Source organism: Protopterus annectens, chromosome 3.part1, assembly GCF_019279795.1.
Source record: "Protopterus annectens isolate FY-2018-M chromosome 3.part1, PAN1.0, whole genome shotgun sequence".
NCBI lineage: Eukaryota > Metazoa > Chordata > Ceratodontiformes > Protopteridae > Protopterus > Protopterus annectens.
Window position 1 is genome coordinate 1,890,631,990 of NC_056732.1, and position 19,039 is coordinate 1,890,651,028.

At 39.6% G+C, this 19,039-nt stretch overlaps 1 long non-coding RNA gene across 1 annotated transcript in view; it reads left to right on the plus strand.

Annotated features, from left to right (window-relative positions):
- The first annotated feature begins 3,172 nt into the window (after nucleotides 1-3,172).
- The window catches only part of LOC122798807, a 116,265-nt gene continuing 100,398 nt past the window's right edge, over nucleotides 3,173-19,039 (plus strand). The window contains exon 1 of the long non-coding RNA XR_006364307.1: nucleotides 3,173-3,418. This is a non-coding gene — a long non-coding RNA (uncharacterized LOC122798807). The remainder of the gene's footprint in view (nucleotides 3,419-19,039) is intronic.

Genomic DNA, 19,039 nt, shown 5'->3' on the forward strand with positions numbered 1-19,039 from the left:
TCTCCATACTGAGGAGTGCCTTGAGTGTGTGCATTTTGAGGTTTAGACTTCTGGCATTGAGTAGCATTACCCTCAGTTTTTGGTGGTGGTTTTTGTAATTAATTGTTGTTTTTATTGTGGAACTTTTCTCCGCGGACCTCCCCTGAAAAAGGACCTGTGTCCAATCAGATTTTCCTGGTCAACAAATGTAAATAAATAAATAAATCAATAAATAAATAAATAATAAATAAAACAAATAAGGAAATGATTTGGTCTGGAAAATTCAGATATGTAGGGGATGTTATCTTGGCTTTGATTTATTTTGTTTTGGCTTCCTGTTACTCAAATAAAGTGGATTTCTGGACTTGCATTAGTGATCATTTTGGTGTTGTTACTTCTTGTTTATAGGGCAGTGAAAACTACCTTATAGTTTGGGCAGAAGAGGGCATAGCTAGTAAACCCGTGCCACCCTTTCCCAGGTGTGTGTGAGTGTGTGTGTGGGTACGTGTGGTTTTGTGTGTGTGTGTGTGTGTGTGTGTGTGTGTGTGTGTGTGTGTGTGTATAAATCAAACCTCCAAGAGTGTGTGTGTTAGCTACTTGGGCAGAGACATGAAGAACTGGTTGAAAAGAGAGGGTGATGAAGGTCTTGGCTTGGCCTCTCAGCTGAGATCTCAACTCTGTAGTTGTGCCAGTGGGGAGTCTTACTGGGGATCTGGAGAAAGAGGGATAAACCAGCCCCGGACTGACTGTAGTCTCTGTGTGCTCTTAAGAGAAATTGCACTTGATGCAGAGAGCTTCATCTGGAAATGCTGTGTGGGTACTTGTCATCCTAGTAATGTATGTCCCCCACTGGTGACATTGGTGAGGACTGAGACTTCATGATTACTGGATCAGTGGTGGGGCATCACAGTGTCCATACATTCACCATAAAAAAATTCTCTCCAAACTGAAACATACTGCCATTGCAGCTGATAAACTACCTACTGAATTCTTACAAATGGCTTCCCCAACTATTGCCTACCCAGTAACTATCGTGATTAACCAGTCTATCTCAGAACAGCACATACTCACAAGCTGGTATTGTTCCCTTACACAAAGCCGGTAACTCCACTGAGTTTCCTAACTACAGACCCATTTCTGCCCTACCTCCTCTCTCCAAAATTCTTGAAAAGTGCATCCACATGCAACTATTAAACTACTTGTTATCCAGTAACGTCTTAGTTAACACACAACATGGGTTTTGCCCTAACCATAGCACTACAACTGCCCTCCTAAGCTTTGCCAGTACCATAGTTCACAACAGAAAGAACAGACAATTTGTTTCCTCTTTCTTCTTAGATCTCTCTAAAGCCTTTGGCATGGTTCCTCACCAAAAGCTCCTTGACGAACTAGTGTCTCTAAAACTCAGCTCCTCTGTACTAACCTGGTTCCATAACTACCTAGTCAGTCATCAGCAAGCTGTCAAATGTCATCAAGAACTCTCTTCACTTTTACCTGTCACCCTGGCTGTTTCACAATGTGCCATTCTTGATCCCCCTTTTTAGTATATTCACTAATGACTTCAGTTTTCAACCCTCTTAGCCTCCATAGTGCAATATTCGGGCAATTCAACTCTAATATGTGCCATTCCTTCCGTCTACCAACTCAGCAATCCTTCGTATCCATCAAATCGTGGCTGTCTAAATCAGATCTTGTACTGAATCCTTGTAAAACCAGACTGATGATCTTCATACCTCTCAACCTCTTAGAGAAAAAAATCTGGCCAAAAAGATAAGTACTGGGAGGACAAAGGCCCAAAATAGGGACACTTCTTAAATATTGCTCCTAGAAGCTTAGAAGTTTGATAGAATAATAGGTTTTGTATTAGCGTGAATTTTCTCAAGGGTAAGAAGTATGAAACACAAATGTCTGACATTATTTTCTCACTTCAACACTCAATGATTTTCCAGTAAGCCATGCTTTTATGAGAAATAAATCAAAAATATCAGGCAAAAATAGGACATTCTGTGAAAATCTATACAGTTGAGAGGTATGATGATCTTTTTCCCCAGTAAACCACGAGCCCTGTACCCCTTTCCAAATACACTCATCAATACATTAATATCAGCTGTATCCCACACAAAATTATTAGGTATTATTATTGATAATAACCTAAAATTTGATGTTCACCTAGCACAGTCCATTAAAAAACATACAGATTAAACTAGGCTCCCTATACAGAATTAAGCTTTCCCTTACAAATAACACAAGACAAGATATAGCCAGAACACATCTTTTCTCCACCCTCCTATACAGATCACCCATCTTTATAAAGGTAAGTAAGACAGATGTAGCAAAACTAGAAAGCGGTTACAATAAAATCACAAGATTCATCACCAGCTCGCCTCACTGAACACACCTCTGGTCTATCTTACAGCAACTGCATTGGCTAGAAATACCTCAGCAACTAACATACACTCAACTCTCTTTAGCACACCAAGTCATCGATCAGCTTGATAAAACTGCTGTCCTACAATTATAATAATAAGAATAAGTAGTGACTCTCCATCAAATCCCTCCTACACATCACCAAATCCCTCACTAGGAGTGGTCACTTTGTCTTTTCAAAGTACATTGCCAAAAATGGAATTCTGTCCCTCAGATGATACACTCCTACCACATCTCACTTAAAAAAAAACTACTGAAAGACTACTTAGGAAACAGCTGGATCTGATCATGTTCTACTCGTGGTTGACAACTTCCACCTACTGTTTCCCTATTCTTGTTCGTTAATCCGTCAGTCTCAATATTATTTCTAATTATTGCCTCTCTCTGAATACCCAGACTTGCCCTAATTGATTACTCATGTCCTTCCTCTCACTGCCTTCTATTTCATTCTGTAGTTGTAACTTTATTCTCTGTCAGGTTCACAAGCACCATTATTCTGCAACTATTCCTAATTGTCCTATTTACGCTTTTCCTTTGTCTACTTTCTATCTTCTCAAGCTTGTCGCCTTTTCCTCAGAACCCTGTAAGTGAGATATGGTAGACTTAACTTAGAACTATCACTTCGTGCATACAGTTGATTTATCATATACCTGCAGATCTAAACCGGTTATGGACTAGTTTGCTCTGGCTCAACCCTCTACGTGTCACCCCACGCCCATGTGTGTCACCCTGCCCCATTGCATAGTATATATGAATCCGTGTTGCTGGATTTCTCCAAAAGTAGTGAAGATGAGTGATGTGGTCGCACACAAAGAGTCTTGTCTCGGCTGTGTCCTGCGGGATATTTTTGGTTTAGTTTTTTATGCTGTGAAATTATGCGGAAACTTACTGCGCTTCATTGGATGGACAGTGAGCGAAGCTGGAAAATTGATTTGTGACTGTACAACGTGTTTTCAGGATTGGTTTAATAAGTTCGTAGATGATCTTATATCTTGTTGCGGCGACTATGGAGGTAAGGAGCTATAACCTAGTATATGTTGTGTAACGCAGCCAACTAATACAGTCTGTAAAGTTTAACTACCTAAAAGGGCTACAACGTGAATTTTTACTTTGCCAAAAAAGTGAAGTTATTTTTTTCTTTGCTGTTTGTGCTATTTAGCCGCAAAACCAGGTATTACTTTAAAAGGCATTGTTTTATATTAGACAATTCGCAATCCATATAAGTAAGTGATATCAAGGAACACGCCATGTATATAGGGGAAAAATGCTTATGTTTGCCTTTATTGAATCAAACCCACATAAGGGAAAATCAAATATTGGCAGGACTACAAAAATGATGCGTGTGTATTGACACATATTTAACAAAACTATTTCAATCGTACATACAACAACAGGATGTATTTACATCTGAATTTTCATTGTTGAATGTCAGGGGAGATAGCCATTACCTTCAGGAAACACAAAGTGTTATCGTATGTGACACATGCATTTACACAATCTAAACAGTTTTTTAGTTACAGAGCAGGTAAAGTTTGACTCTTGGAGTTATATAGGTGATGCACATTTTGAGAAATGTGAACTCAAATGGCAAATTTTATTAGATTTAACTAGGTATCCTAGATTGAATTACTCTTGCTCGATATTTCTCTCTTAAAAGTAAAATGCTACAATACTTAAAGGGGTGATTTTTTAATTATAGTTTTTTTTAATTCATGTTAATTAACGGTGCATTTTAATTGACGTTTTTGATCACATAAATTAATTAATTTACATTTGTTTACCGGGAAATTCCAACTGGATACACGCAACTCCTTTTTCAGTGGAGGCCCTGGGAGAAAAGCTCCACAGAGCAATAAATGAACAGCAGAGTACATGAACAACAATTGAATATTAAGTAAATAATGTGGGAAGAAATAGCCAGTGAATTGTTATGGCTAGGCTTGTATAGGCCCTAGGGCTGATAGCCTAGTACCAACCTATGAACCTATTAACCTATACATACAATAGCAAATACATACTGCAGCAAACATTACATATACATACAATATGAACCATACTAATGAACAGATATACCAGTGTCTAGGTAGAGGCCAGGAATACAGGTAAGATGTGTATACAGACAGTACTAAGTTCAGACAGATACTTTTCTAAACTTTTACATCTATATCATATATACAAGAGACATAGAGGAGCTCTCTGATTATGTAGCCCAGGCCGGTATGACCCTGACCCTGAGCAGCATCTTACCCTCACCAAGAATGATGCCACAGTACAAAGACAAAATGATCAGCTTTAACAATTGGCTTAATTACTGGTGTCATTCTAAGGGGATCCAATGTCTCTCTGCTTGGGATGACATGCTCAACAAGCCACGCTGCTTCGCAAGGGATGGCTTGCACCTGTCACTCCTGGGCTTCCAGATATTGGCCAAGGCTCTTGCCACCCCCATAGTGCATTTTTTAGGCAAGGCTCAAAAGACAAACCCACCTCCCTAAAAAACACAAGTGGAAAAAAACTAAGGGTAATGCTGCTCAATGCCAGAAGTCTAAACCTCAAGATGCACACTCTCGAAGCCCTCCTCAGTATGGAGAACATCGATGTCTGTGCAGTGACTGAAACCTGGTTCAAGGCTCCTGACACCACCCCAGCACTACCACGTTATACCTCATATCATGTTTTCTGGCCCCAAAACTTGGACTGAAATACAAAAGGAGGGGGGTATCCATATTCATCAAAGATACCCACACCTCCAGGTTAGTGGCAATGCACGAAGCATCGGAGACCATCCAGGTGCAACTAACCATAGGCAAAACTGCCCTACAGTTTGTAGCATGCTACAGACCACCCTCTCAAACTCAGGAACCCCACTCAGCCTTCCTGAAGACACTGGAGAGTATGAATGTCTCTCCAAATACCATCATATTGGGAGACTTCAACTACCCAAACATAGACTGGGAACATTACTCAAGCCCAAACACCCTAGCCCAAGGGTTCCTAGAATTCATAAACTCAAATGCGATGGAACAACTAGTCACCACTCCCACAAGAGGAGATAATATACTAGACCTGATCATCACAAACATGGGGTCACAATGCTCCACACCAGAAGTATACCCCTCATTGGTGAGATCAGATCATAAATTAATCTCACTGGAAATCCACATCCCGCCCGCACCCCCTGCACAAAGGACCACAGCAAAGAATTTCTCAAAAGCCGACTTCACACTTCTTAAGACTGAAGTGGTATCTTTCAAGGCCCCTGGGCCAGTGGAAATCACAGCCTACACCGCTGAATCCTTTATAAACGCCTTCTACGGACACCTTCAAGAATGCATGGATCATGCAATCCCTAATAAAACCAAGACCCATTCCCCCAAAGGCAGGCGTCCTGTCTGGTGGACCCCAGCCATTAACAAACATTACAACAGGAGGAGAAAGCTACTACATGACAGAGAAAAATCCCTAAAAGGGAAGGCATCTCTGATCAGTACTAGCAAAAAACTACTTTCACTCATAAAATCATCCAAGGCCAACTTTGAGAGAAAAATCGCAAAAGACACAAAAGACAATCACAAGGCTTTCTTTAGCTATGTTAGAAACTTGGGTGGAAACTCCCAGATATGCTCAGAGTTAGTCCAAAATGACACAAAATACACTGAACCCACAGACATTGCCAGCATTCTGGCAGACAGGTTCAGTGCAAATTTCTCCGCCCCCCCCAAAAGGAGAAATATCTATCCCAGCAGAGTGTATCCTCCCTAATATCTCAGATGCCCAGGTGAGAGCCGCCCTCTCCAAAGCTAAAAACACAGCATCAATGGGACCGGACGGTGTCCTGGGCTGCGTGCTACATGAACTCCAAGAGGAACTAAACCTGCACATAAGGCTGCTGTTTAATCTTAGCCTTACTACAGGATACGTACCCAAAGAGTGGCGTACAGCAACAGTGGTCCCACTCCACAAAGGAGGTGCTTCTATGGACCATGGAAATTACTGTCCCATAAGCTTGATGAGCCTGGTCTGCAAAGCTATGGAAAGGATCATTATGGAACTCATAAACAAAGACATTGGGGACCTACAGACATTGGACCCTACCTAATTTGGCTTTGTCAAGGGCAGATCCTGCCTTTTGAACCTGGTCGACTTTTTTGAAACAGTCACTAAGGCCATTGATGAGGGTAAGGCAGTTCACACAGCCTACCTTGACCTTGCAAAAGCCTTCGACGCAATACCCCACTCGGGCATCATAGACAAGCTCACCAGCTTAAATGTAAACCCGTATGTCACAAGATGGGTTGCAAACTGGCTCAAGAACAGAGCCCACAAGGTCAGAATTGCTGGGGCCATGTCAGACTCTAAGCCAGTCACAAGCGGTGTCCCACAGGGATCAGTCCTGGGACCCCTCTTGTTCGGCATTTATTTTTCCAAGGTGCAAGCAAACATTGGAGGATTGTGGCTGACAAAGTTCGCAGAAGACTGCAAACTGGGTGCCATAATTGATACTCCAGTGGACACAAGCATCCTTCAGAAAGGGCTCATAGAAACGGATAACTGGTGCCAGAGCCATGGCCTTAAACTGAACGCCAAGAAATGTATAGTCATACCCTTTGGGAAAAACAAGGTACCCACTAATTACCACATAGGTGGTAATCAATTAAGTATGGAAGAGGTAATCAGGGACCTAGGGACTCAAGTTGACAGTAACCTCTCATTTGACACTCACATTGCCAAGGTGGTTAGGAAGACCTTCTATATTGCCCACCTTATCATGAAGGGATTCACATCTAGATCAAGAGAGGTCATTGTGCCCCTGTACTCTTCTCTTATCAGGCCCATGATTGAGTACAATGCCCCATTCGGGATGTATCTTACCCGACACCTGCAGCAGTTAGAAAGACCCCAAAAGTTCCTCACCAAGAGGATAAAGGGTCTCAAACATATGCCATATGCTGCCCGGCTGAATAAACTCCAGCTCTATTCAGTCGCATACCGCCTACTCAGAGGCGATCTATGCCTGACGTACAAGGCCATGTCCAATCCCGAATTAATGGACATGCTCCACCTCAGAAAATCCAAATCCATCAGAGCCACGAGAGCGAGAGATTTGAACCTCAACACAGAAATAAATAGGACGTGCTGGAGAGACAGATTCATAACCCAGAGGCTCCCTACACTCTGGAACAGAATCCCAGTCCATGTTAGGCAGAGACCCTCACTGACTCTATTCAAAAGAAATCTCAACGAGTGGATGGGAGATCGTAGGTTTACCCCGGGGGTCATCTCTGTGTCACTACTAGACAGAGGCAAAGTAAACTAAACCCTAAATGGGCTTAGTATTCTCATCCTAAGGGGTGGTAAAAGTCAAACACACTCTGGTTAGGCTTATAAATGCCCTAGGGCAGATAGCCTAGTACGAACCTATGAACCTATGAACAAACATTGCACTAAACTCAAGCAGATATAAAGCAGAAGTTCCACACGAAGATGAAACAAGCTAGAAGGGCTAATGGGATGGAAGGGGAAGACAGAGGAGTTAGGAGACATGACTCATTTTAAATTATTAATTTAAGACTGGTAGTAATGAGCAACACTTCTAATGAAGTTTCATTACTGGGCAGGAACAAGAGAGCTTAACTATTATGTGTATAAGTTAATAAAGAATTTGTGACTTATTTTTGGCAGTCCAGTCATTGTTTCACTGAAGTTTTTTCATCTTTCTTGTATCTTGAAGGATCACTGAATGTGGTTCTAATCCTGCTCCTGTTCACTACCATCTACACCTGCAGGTATATGCTATGCCTTCCCATGCTGCCAGTGCGACCCCCCCCCCCATACACACACAAAGGAAGGCTACCATCACTGGCTTTGGACTGCTGTATAGGTCAGCACACTTTATCTCTGCATGACGTTCAAGAATCTTAAAAGCAGAGTATGAGTGATTCTGTAGCACTAAATTGTATGATTTGCTTTACAATTAAAGTTAGTAGTGCAAGCATTTCTCACAGTGAAAAGGTAAAACACCAGCATTTAGTCATGTAATGTTAACTCCACTGTAGAATTATTAAGCCGTGCCTGTATTGTTTTATAATACAAAAAACAAGTAATCTCCGTGGTATCCCCAAAGTCTCAAAACAACCCATTAAAGTATAGTGGGTCTAAGAACAAAACAGTGTAACAAACTTCTCTGTGTGGAAGATTTTCAGTCCATATTTATTTTATTATTTATTTATTTGCAGTTGGTTTACCAGGATAGTCCATTGGGCCAAAAAGAATCCGTTTTCAATGGAGTCCTGGGGAGAAAAGCTCCGGAAAAATATAGATTACAGTAGGTATTATACATGCTTAAACATTATAAACTTTCTAGTAGACAAGTTTAAGTACAATGTACAATGATTACAATTAATTTATACAGTGTTAAAACTAAAAAGGATTATACTTAAAATCAAATTTCTAAAGTAAAATTCTACTAAAGTTATTTAAAGAGAATTCTCCATGTGAGAGGAAAAGTGTAGAGAATTCTTACACATTTTATGGCTATAGTAGGAATGTAAGAGGTATGTATAATGAGGGGGAGAAATCAACGGTGTAAGCAGGACTAGGAGGAAAAGGGGATGTTCAATGTAGTTAAGTAGGGTGGGAGCAAGAGCATTCCCACTGGGAAAGTAGATGTGAATGAAGAGATTTTTTGAACATGAAATGGTTGAAGATAGTACAGATAGATGGAGGTAGGGAGTTCCAGAGACGTGCTAAGCCATTTGAAAGAAGATGTTTGCCTGGGGGACGGGTTGGTTTATACACTTCTAGTAGATTTTGGTTGTTGGACCTTAAAAATTCTATCAGGTATGTGCATTTTGAAGACAGAAGAGAGGGAGGGACAGAGGGAGGGGTTGAAAATAAGTTTATGAGCAAGGGATAGTTGTGTATAGGTGAGCTGATGGGGTAGTTCTAGCCATTTTAGTTGTTGGAGGGAGGAGCAATGGTGGGTGTAAGACTTTTGGTTGGTAGCAAACTTGGCAATTTTATTGTAGCAGGAGGAAAGTTGTTTTTTCAGGGAGATTTCTAGATTAGTTAGTAGTGGAGCTCCATATAGAAGGGAGGGAATAAGAAAGGAAGTAGAGAGAGTGATTTTAGTGGCAGTTGTAAGGTAGAGCTTTTGTCGATAGAGCATCCCTAGTTTTTGATGGGTTTTTTTATGTTTAGTTGTAGATGGGAGTTGAATTTTAGTTGGTTATCAATTTGGACTCCAAGTAATTTGGTCTCTGTCACTAGTTCCAGTGGAATGTTATTCTCACTAGTAATAGAGAATGTGTTTATTGAGAGAGTTGAGTTTAGTAGGGGTGAAGATCATTAATTTGGTTTTAGAGGTGTTGAGTGCTAGGTGATTTGTTCTCATCCATTTTTCAATGGTTGAAAAGGCATCTTGAGTTAGCTTTATGAGAGTAGGGATAGTTGAGGCAGCGCAGATAATGGTTGAATCATCTGCATATTGGATGATATTGGAGAGAGGGATTTCTTTGTGGAAATCATTTATAAATATATTGAAGAGGAGGGAACCTAATATGGATCCTTGGGGGACACCAGTCGGGGTGTTAAGAAATGAGGAGGTTGCCTTTTTTCCATTTTACTGCTTGATATCTATTAGTTAAGTAGCTAGAGAACCAGTTCAAAGTAGAGGAAGATAGGTTAAGTTTGGTTAGAAGCAGACTATGTGATATAGTGTCAAAGGCCTTAGAGAGGTCAAGTAGAAGGGTAGAGACAGTAAGGCCAGAGTCCCTGGTTTTGTTTACAGTTTCAAGGAAGGAGAGGAGTGCTGTCATAGTGCTGCGATTTGGTCTGAATCCATGTTGTGTAGGAGAAAGTAGGTTATTATCTAAGAGATATGGTAGGAGTTGAAGTTGGATGCACTTTTCCAGGAGTTTAGAGATGGGAAATAGGATACCAATGGGGCGGAAGTTGGAAACATTGTTGTTATTGCCACCTTTATGTAAAGGTATGATGAAGGCCTTTTTCCAGATTTGGGGAACTATGTTTTCTTGAATTATATTTCTAATTAATCACTGTATATTAATCAGATCAGACAATAGTAGTAGAAGTAGCAAACGTAAACTTGTCTTAAGTCAAAATAAAACAAAACAAAATGTAATAATAGAAAATATATAATTGTACAGCATTACTAAGTATTCGAAAGTAATCCAAGCAAGGCAGGCAGTCTGTTTCCAGTCGAAAAACCTTTATTAAGTACAGAGACAAGCGATCCAAGTAAAACAAAAATAGAGTAATAATTTCCTCACAAGCTTTCTAAATATATATATATACTTTTTATCAGGCATGGGAGTGGTTTATTGTGCTGTAAAACAAAGTGTTATTGATGTACATGTTAAATTCACATCCGTTCCCCCATCAGTGTGACATTAGAGCTGGCCCTGCCCTACCTAGTAGCTGTCATAATAATGTATAGCCCTTATGTACTTTAAATAAAATTTATAATAATGTGGTACCTCTTATTTAACCAAATTATTAAGTAGATTATTAAGTCTGTGATTTTATACAAGGCAATATACTACATGGCTGGAAATATATCAACCTTAGTTCATTTGGTGATCAAAAATTATATATAAATATATACATATACATTTTGCATGTAAAAATCAGTTTCTATTTTCATAACCTATTGTTAACAAAGATCGCTTTCATCCTTCTAGACTTCTTCAGGTCTGTGTACAAGAACCCTAAAACCTGTATAATTGTATAATTAGTTAGTATTGTTATTACCATCATTTTGAATAAAGTGGAAAAAAGAACCAGAAAAAAATAAAAATAAGAAAAAATGTATGTATGATGATGGAAACAAAATATAAAGTTAAATTTCAAATGATTTAAAATGGTATTTAAAACCAATTTGTAGAAAACAATAAAATAAAATACAATTAGTCATGTAAACAATGTGACAATTTTCTAAGTTCCAGTGCACTTTTAATTGAACAGTAGTAGTTTAGTCCAGGCTTTTAAAAGAGTTCAGCTTTAATTGCCACAAGTTCATGTTTCTCCAGAATATTCGGGATGTCTCCTTCAAGATCACCCATGTCTATGCGATCCAGGATCTGGAACTTAAAACCTGTCTGTCTTTTATGAAGAGAAAGGTGTTTGGCTAGTGCATTATTTTTAGATCCAGAGCGGATTTCTGAAAGATGACATGAAATCCTTCGCTTGAGTTTATTTACAGTCTTGCCCACATAGAATGCATCACATTCATTGCACTGTGCCCTGTAAATTACTTTTTTAGTGTTACATTCGCCCCCTGCACTGGTTTTAATGATCTTCTTTAAATAAGGGCAATAAAAACTATCACCTTGCTGTATAAATATACAAAATGTACAATTAGTTTCACATCTTTTAGTGCTTTTCTCACATGGTCTAGGTTTAAATTCAACAAAACTTCTAATATTCCTGGCCTTCCTATAAACAAATGATGGGGCTTCACCTAAGATGTTAATCAGAAAAGGGTTTCCTGTGACAATGTCCCAGTTTTCTTCAGTAATATTTTTCATACTTAAATAATCCAAAGTGTATGTCAGGATGCAGCTATTTTTGCATTTGTTATTCTCTGTGGGATTACTTAACATTTTCTACTGGGGAGGTTGAGTGAAGGTGCTTCAGTCCTTTTCAGTTCTATAATGGGTTCCAGGATGTTTTTTAACATCTGACTTTCATAGTCTCTCACTAGAATCTCTAAACAATGACAAGTGAACTAATTACAGAATGTGAAACCAAAACACAGAAACAGACTGCAAGACGGTACCACAAAACTTTAATATGTTAAGCGCTTTTCATTTGTTCGAATGACAAACTTCTTCAGACATAGGAAAACCACTTGACACAGTCTTTAAATAGAAAATATGTTAATTGGTCAATAATTAAGACAACTCATTTAAAGATATAAACACATTGCCTACAAGCACCTCCCTTACAAATCAACATTATACTAAGCAAATATAAATAGATAGTAACAATAATTATAAATAATACTATACTTTAAAGATACATATAAATATTTAAACAAGATATAATATAAAAACCAATCATCTTAGCAGGCTTTTAATTTTAAGGATGCTACTAATTGAGCAACCCTCATTCAAGCCAGGTACGCTATATGCGTTCAACACAGAATGTACTGAGCCCATCTGTGAATTAACACAAGGGAACTTAGCCTTGAACAACAATCCTGTGTATTTCTAAAGACTACCTTTCTTTCCAGATTTGTGTGTGCGTGTGCGTGTGTGCGAGTGTGTGTGTGTGTGTGCATGCGAGTGTGTGTGTGTGTGTGTGTGTGTGTGTGTGTGTGTGTGTGTGTGTGTCCCTGTCTATGTGTGTTACAGAAAAAGACAGAGAAAATACTGCCTTATGTATCAGATGTGGAAATGTACTCAGAATATTTTGTTTCTACCTCAAAGTTGACTTCTGATTGAATAAACTCAATTGTGTAGTGTTTCTGCCATTTTAATTTCTACAAGTCTTTTGGGTTTCTAATACCATGATGGGAATGGACCCCATTCCTAAGTTAAGGTACGATTAAAGTTCATGAAATTATTATTGCTTCACTCTTTGATGTTAGCCAAAAGTGCTCTTCGCAGCACCTGCAATGTGCCCAGTAATTACTCCTTCTGCAATTCGTATGGTGTTACATGAAATGGTAACATATCTAAATACGATTGTAAATTCTTTTTTATAAGACCAGTTGCTCCTATTACTATTGGAACTGTTTGGGTATCTTTCTTCCACATGGCTCTCGTTTCTGCCTGCAGATCGAGTTATTTTATGACTTTGTGTCTCTCAGTACACAAGACACTGCAGTCACTGGGTGTGGTGATTTCAGTGATCAATGCTACTTTTGTCTTCTTTTCTTGGACCACTATATCCAGTTTTCTAGCATCTATCTTTTGGACTGTTGGTAATGGGTGATCCCATGTAAACATAATTTTCTATGAGTCTCTTTGGCTCATGTTTCCAGTGCTTTTCAGCCACTCCGATGCCATAGTGTTTGCACAATCTCCAGTGTAATGATCTTGCCACATTATTATGCCTTTCAGTATACAGTCCTTCTGCCATAAGAGAGTCGCAACCAGCAATAAGGTGTGTGACTGTTTCCAATTCGGTTCCACAAAACCTACATATATCTGTTTCTCCCACATGTTCAATGGACTTAGTAAACCAACGTGTATGTAGCCCACTATCTTGGGCTGTCAATATTAACCTTTCATTTCTTGATGTAAATTTGCCTCTCCTTAACCATTCCTGCATTCATTTTTGATCAACATGAGGCTGTTCCAGAAGTTTTCTATACTTGCAACTATATTTATGTTTTTTGCACATTTCTTGCCTTCTCATCTGGTCCTTCACATTATATTCTTTCTTTTGTTTTTTTAGCACATTCAGTTGCTGCCTGATTTTTATCCACTTCTGGTTTGATTTTCCAGTCCTGCTTGATGTCGATATGCTTCTGCTAAATTAAGCAGAGATGTCATCTTAGATTTATTCTCATGTTTTAAAACTTTCACCACATTTGGATCTTGTGAGGTCAGTAGATATGTGTGGATTCCCACGATTGCAGATCTATACATGTAATCAATTTCAAGGACGCCCATCCCTCCTTCGGAACGAGGAATATATAATCTTGGTATACACTGATTTTTATAAATCATTTGGTGAGCATGGAGCATCCTTCTTGTTTTAATATCCAATCTGTCCAAGACTTTTTGGGGCCAGTCAATCACTCCAAAACTGTAAGTTAGGACAGGAAGAACAAATTGATTTATAGCTTGGATCTTGTTCCTAGGTATCAGTGCTGTTTTCAGGATTAATTTAAGCCTTCTAAAGTACACCTTACTAAGCTTTATTCACACTTGTTCATGTTTTATTGCTGATGCTTCATCAATTCCCAAGTATTTATACACCCCATCTTTTCTTTTATATCACATTCTTGCCCCAAATTGATGTTTTCCTGGTGCTGCAAGTTTCCTTTTTTAAAGGTTGCTTTTGCACATTTATCAAGACCAAATGACATTCCAATATCATCTGAAAAAGTTTTGACAACCTGTAGCTGTGCTTTCAGTTCCTCATCTGATGAGCTATACAGTTTTAGCGTGAAGTGTCAAGCTATGGCGACCCCTAACCGGGATAAGCCAAAAGACACAACAGTTTCAGAATGAATCAGCAGATGTGAAGGTATAAGAGTTCAGGATTGTGGTACATGGCTGAATGTTTAAGGACATTTGTGCCTCACAGAATTTTTTTGCCCAAGTGTATTTTTTTCAGTAAACATTTTTATTAAATTATCATGTAGAGTATAGTCAATCTTACATTTATATAAATGAAAAACAAACATTGAAACCACTTTAGTTGCATACATTATGCATCATTTATTACCAATCCAGTCAGAAGCTTTGCTGCTGATATATAGATGGATGGAAAGGTCTCCTGTCAGCAAAGGGTACTGTCTTCCTGAGAATGCTTGTAGGCATTTCACAACAGAGTAATTCAGCTAATAATATATTATGTGTGCTTGCTGTCTTATAGACACTTCATAATAGGTTCATAGGTTCATAGGTGTTTACTACTCTAACAACCACAAGGACCTTTTTAAGCCTAGCCATGCATCCCAAATTTCTGACAATTTCTGATACCCTTGATAAGTGTAAGCATGGGCCTGAGAGATGTACTGTTTACAGGTTACTTGTGCCCATTAGAGACATATGTGCCAAACCAGTGTTGAATTTCCAGTTTCCCATCCAATTGTCCAAGTTCCACTTGAATTGGGTTAGGGAGGAACACTGCTTCACATGGATGGGGAGCCTGTTCCATAGATGGGGTAGTCTCTGAGATACATATCTCTACAGCAGGCCCTATTTATATCACAGGCAAGGTTTAAGTCTTTAGAACGGTTAATTCTGATGCTGTTTGTTTTGTGGATATGCATGAGGTGCATCAGAGTGGGGTCTGACTTTGCCCTGTATGCCAGGCATAAATCTCCCCTCAAAAGCCTGTAGGAGACATAATACAGGGAAAAGGCCTTGAGGCAGTCTGCATAGGACATTTTACAAATGCCCTGTATTCTTTTAGTGAGGAACATCTGTGGACATTCCAGTTGTTAGGTATGCCTGCTTAGGTACATACCAAAGGAGGCATTGTACTCAAAGATAGTGCTGATGAATGCAAAACAAAGACATGCATTTGGAGCATTTCTGCCTGGGCCTTCGCTGACAATTGGCTTCATTCTAAGTCGGACTTACCCAGTAAACATATGTTAAATAAATAAATAAATACCAAATACAGTGGAACAGTGACTTCCTTGGACTTAGATGTCATGCCTTTGTTTATGAGTTGCACAACATAGAATGATTTCCTCACCGCTGTAGACACGTGATGGTCAAAGGCTTGATTACTCTGCATGTGTGTTAATATGATAATTACTATGGATGGATGACTTCCCAAAGGAAACTATTATGCATTTCTTGGCATTTAATTTTAGTCCATTGCTCTGGCACCATTTGTTTGTCTGTGTCAGACCCTTCTAGAGAACATTTGTGTGAGATTTAATGACAACTCCTAATTTGCAATCATCTGCAAATTTAGTCAGCCAGAGACAAATGACATTGGCCTTGGCTTCTGAGAAGTAAATGCCAAAAAGGAGCGGTCCAAGGAATGATCCCTGAGGGACTTCACTTGTGATTGGCCTCTTTGTAGAGGTGGACTCTCCAATTCTAACTTCCTGGGTCCTGTTTTTGAGCCAGTTGGCTATCCAACAGGTGGCATACGTGTTTGTAGAACAAAGAATTAGCTTGTCAAGAGTAATGAAAACAGGGTTCCTATTATATAATCAAAGACACGATCCTTCAAATGCATCTTGATAGAACTTGAAAGCACGAAACAGCAAAACAGAGAGACGGCATATAAGCGTTTCCCTGGGAAAGAAATTGCTTGACCACCTCCATTACTTTGTTGTTTTTGTCACTGCAGTACAATCTTAGAGTTGGTATATTTAAGTAGGGGGATGTGGGGGGCACAGACCACCCCATCGGGGTGTGTGGGGGTGAAGCCCCCCCACTTTATGTAATGTTTTGAAGTTTTTATTTATTTATTTTTTTGTGGAACAGCGATTTTTTTCCCCTGGGAAATTGCTGTTCTATGTGTTTGGGATTGTAAGCTTTCACTTACATGGGCTTAATAAATCAGTGTTTGCCTTTTTTAAGCATTATCTGATTTTATATAGACCCAGAAAAGAGGGGAGTCGCATGAATGGCTACTGCCTCGCTAATACTAATACTGGTCTCACCGCAGCTTCACTCTGTTGGGATACAATGCTTCTTTGCTTCTTCTCTCATCAGAAGCAAAATGTTAGCACCAATCTCAAGATGAAAAGCAGACCACGGCCTGTTTGGTGATCCATAGTCTTGTCCCAGATGATGCAAGGGTCTGTAGGCTTGTAGCCTTTTCCTGGTAGAACGAGAAACCAGAGCAATTAGGACCATTAAGCACAGACACTTACTGTCCAACCAGAAGCAGTCAGAAATCAATGCAGTCTGTTCCTTTTCTCAGCAGGACCAAAATATAAGCACAGATTCCAAGCTATCACCTATAAATAGGCTCTCTGGTGATCAGCAGTCTCCAGGAAATAATGTCCCTGTACTCCTCCTCTCATCAGGAGAAAAGAGAAGTATTAATCCCAAGATACCTACTGAGAAGCAGGATGTGGGCTGTCCAGTGACTGGTGGTCTTGCCATAGATGTTTAAAGGTAAGATGAAAACAATGGTTTATCCTAAACACTGCAGTGTGCACTAAGCAGTTAGATATGAAAGTGAGCAACTTACGTTTTAGCTAAGTGGAGAGCCACTATTTTTAATAGAGCAAGATAGACTGAAAGGGGTGGGCACTTTTGTATTCTGCTACTATTGAATACAGTTTGATGGCCAATAAATTTCAATAGTTGAAGGGGAGTGATTTCACAAATTGATAATTTTGTGTTTACTTATACCAGTCAGAGAAAGGGGACAGGGAAGGAAATATATGGTCAAATTAACATAAAGGGCAGGCAACTAGAAAGACAGTGGTGTTTAAGAACACAACAGTAACAAGGTGGGAGGGTGGGAACAAATTCTCTGACTCACAAGAGACACATTTGTGGTCTCTTTTCAAGTTTTAATATGCAGTTAAAAGCAGAACACAAGTAAAGCACAATATAAAAAAAAATCACAGTATACAAATAGAAAAAGCCAATAAAATAATAAAAAGCACAAGAAATAGGTTCATAGGTAGGTACTAGGCTGTTGGCCCTAGGGCGTATATAAGCCTAGCCAAAAGGTACCCTGGCTTTTGCCAACCAAGAAAATTATTTTCCTCTCCCACTGTCGAGCAGAGCCGCAGAAGTGATCCCGGGGTGAATTTCCTATCTCCCATCCAATCATCAAGATTTTTCTTGAAGAGTGCTAATGAGGAGCTTTGTTTAATATAGATAGGTAGTTTGTTTCAGAGAATGGGAAGTCTTTGGGACAGGAATCTATCCCTCCAACATGTTCTGTTTATTGTGGTGACAAGGTTTAGGTCCCTAGAGCATGTAGCTCATAGGGATTGGGATTTCTTTAAGTGGAGCATGTCTAAAAGCTCTGGGTGTGACATAGCTTTGTGTGTTAGGCAGAGATCACCTCTGAGTAGTTGATATGCGATGGAGTAAAGCTGCAGTTTTTTGAGACGGTGTGCGTAGGACATCTGTTTGAGGCCAGTAATCCTCTTTGTGAGGCATTTCTGTGGCCTTTCCAGTTGTTGTAGATGTCTTGTGAGGTACATACCAAAAGGGGCATTGTACTCTATAATGGATCTAATGAGTGACGAGTAGAGGGGAACAATGACCTCTTTTTTCCTGGATGAGAAACCTTTAGTGATGAGGTGTGCCATGTAGAAGGATTTCCTGACTACTGTGGCGATGTGATTATCAAAGGAGAGACTCCTGTCCACCTCTGTCCCAAGGTCTCTTATTACACTTTTGGTGTTAAGTAGACTACCACCTATGTGGTTGTTCATGGGTACAGAGGTTTTACCAAAAGGGATGACAATGCACTTTTTGGCATTGAGCTTGAGGCCATGGCTTTGACACCAGGCATCTGTCTCAGTGAGGCCCTTTTGTAGGATGCCCTCATCTTTTGGAGTTTTTATTATGGCTTCATGTTTGCAGTCATCTGCGAACTTCATTAGCCAAAGACCTTCTGTATTAGCCTGTACTTCAGATAAGTAGATACCAAACAGGAGAGGACCCAGGACTGAACCCCGTAGTACTCCACTTGTCACTGGTCTGAAGTTGGATTTGGACTCTGCCACTTTCACAGTGTGGGTTCTGTCAGTGAGCCAGTTGGCAACCCATCTTGTGACATAGGGATTTATGCCTAGTATAGTGAGTTTGTCTATAATTCCAGAGTGGGGGATGGTGTTGAAAGCCTTGGTAAGATCTACATAGGCTGTGTGAACCACCTTACCCTCATCTACTGCTTTGGTGACTGCTTCAAAGAAGTCTATCAGGTTTAGGAGACATGATCTGTCTTTTACAAACCTGAACTGGGTAGGGTCCAGAGTTTGGAGATTACAAGT